Here is a 2,756-nt window from a genome sequence, read left to right on the forward strand (position 1 = left end):
TTTTTCTTTCATTCTTATTGTTCACATAAAGATGCAGAGGTATGGTGACTTGCAGTGGCAGAACCATGAATTGGAAATGGGGGGGGGGGGTTTGCAGGGAGGAACTTTCACAGATGGAAGGTCTATAACCACCATGGTTGTGGCTGAGGAAAGAAAAATTTATGATTATGGCACCACTAGATGACCGGAAATGGCACCCTCAGACTTAGATTTTGAACATTTTAGGGGTGTGGGGGTGGGAGAGAGACAGGCTGGCTGGGGCATCACTGACTTCCGTTCTGTCTGTTTTCCACAAGACGTCCAGGTTCGTTTATCTTTATGAGCATCAGTGCTTGTGAGCCATGATGCAGCTTAACCAGGGGTGGTGTCAGGATTTGCTGAAATGTGGTGCCGATGTTCCTGGCGAGAGTAAAGTGGGCCTGGTCAGCGTCACTAAAAATCTTTCAATGTGGTTTTGGGAAAAATTCCCCCGAAAAATATGGCAATTTATGGATTTCAAAGGCTTATTTAATCAATTTTAGAGTCTATTAACATGTAGAAAATACATAGTTTTTTGCTCCTGGATGGTTTGGGGGTGGGGGGGAGAGAGTCTGTCTCTTATACACATCTAGATGTGTATAACTGGATGGTTTGGGGGGAGGGGGTGGTGATTTCCGCACAACCCCACCCCCAATGGTAATCCTGGATTGGCAGGGGCGGATCCAGTAAGGGGAACGGGGCGGGGGGCATGTGTCTCCTGAATGAACCTTTCCTGAGTGTGTAAATCAGACTGACCAATCAGAGGCTTGAAATATATATCATTCCATTTAGGGTCTTTCAACTGTCACAAAAATCACCACAGGGCCGGCGGAACGTTTTTCAAAGTGGGGCGGGGGCCCCACTTATAAGCAGGCACGTAACAGGGGTCTTGGGTTGGGGGTGAGGCGGGGCGGCAAAGGTAATAATTTTCCCGGTTAGTAATTTATGACTTGGTGGGATACCTCCACCCCCCATATAGAAAACAATATGACATAGGGCTTATTTTATTATTAATATAGGCCACACACGTGTGTTTGAAACTAAATATAAGCATTTTCATCGTGGTTTTATTTATTACAATCATAGGCCTATTCTTTCACCATCATTACACATTGAGGCCCTTCTTTTAGGTAAAACGATCTATCTTAAATTTTCTTTCTTGAGTTTGGGACTATTATGTTTTTAAATAACTTAGAAGGCAAAGGAGAGCAAGCACAAACTGTAACCCTAACAAAAATTTTTTTTGTGTTTTTAATTCTAATTTCGTCGGAATTGATCAAAACTCCCTAAATGTGCAATTTTTAGAGCAAATTGGCCTACCTCAACAAGAAATGCTCTTATGTTATATATGGCCACACTCGTTTTTTAAAAAACTGATTATAAGCATTTTCCTTATTGCTTTATTTATTACAAACATATTCTTTCAACATCATTACACATTGAGGCCCTTCTTTTAGGTAAAACGATCTATTTTAAATTTTCTTTCTTGAGTTTGGGACTAGGCCTATGTGTTATAGCTTAGAAGGCAAAGGAGAGCAAGCACAAGCTTTAACATTACAAAAATGCGCGCGAATCTTATGTTATATATGGCCACACTCGTTTTTTTAAACTGAATATAAGCATTTTCCTTATTGCTTTATTTATTACAAACATATTCTTTCAACATCATTCACATTGAGGCCCTTCTTTTAGGTAAAACGATCTATCTTAAATTTTCTTTCTTGAGTTTGGGACTATGTGTTATAACTTAGAAGGCAAAGGAGAGCAAGCACAAGCTTTAACATTAAAAAATGCGCGCAAAGCGCGCGAAAAATCTTTGTTTTTTTAAATTCTGATTTCGTCGGAATTGATCAAAACTCCCTAAAATGTGCAATTTTTAGGAAATTAGCCTACCTCAACAAAATATGCGATTTAAAATTTGAAATTTTCATGCACTTTCCCGGGTGAATAGGGCATTCAATGGGGAAAGATTTTCCACAGATGGATATTTTCCCCTTGTCCCCCGGTGGTTACGCCACTGCGGAGAATACCTGGCGGCTTAGATCAAATGCGATATGGACACTTTTTGAAGTGGAGAAGGGGTTGCAGGCAGGGGTATTGTGATATCTGTTCATTATATCTTCCTTTTTATTCTTGTCTTATTTTTCTCTTCTCTTTTTCTTTTCCTTTTTCCTTTCTTTTTCTTTCCCCTTCTTTCTCTTTCCCTCCCTCTCCACTCTTTCTTTTCTCTTCTTACCCAGCCCTGTACGACGGCTTGGCCAGCCCGGTAAAAACCGTCAGGAATGACAGTCTGCCCCTAATGACTTTGTTCTTCAAATTCAAGGTTTTCCTCATGAAAACGGTAAGGTAAACTTTCTCATTACAGTAAATAGGCCTGTTATGTGTGTATACATACATTAAAAAAAATTGAGTAGTTGCATACCATTTTTTCCATGAGATGAATGCCAGAAAGAAAGGAGAGTCCGGGGGTTCTTCCCCAGGAAAATTTTGATTCCTAGAAGGCGGGAAATGAGCTTTCCCGACTTCTGAGGTGTCTTTTAAATTAAAGTCATTAAAAAATACTTCAAAAGTCGGGAAATCTCATTGTCCACCATTTAGAAATCAACATTTTCCCAGGAAGAACTCGTACCTCCCTTTCTCTGGGTTCATTGATTCAATGGCCGGGGGAGGTCCTGTGGTTCTTCCCCAGGAAAATGTTGATTCCTAGATGGCGGGAAATGAGCTTTCCCGACTTCTGA

The sequence above is a fragment of the Anneissia japonica genome, unplaced genomic scaffold (assembly GCF_011630105.1).
Source record: "Anneissia japonica isolate Jap-2015-1 unplaced genomic scaffold, ASM1163010v1 scaffold287743_len2803612_cov181, whole genome shotgun sequence".
In the NCBI taxonomy this organism is placed as follows: Eukaryota; Metazoa; Echinodermata; class Crinoidea; order Comatulida; family Comatulidae; genus Anneissia; species Anneissia japonica.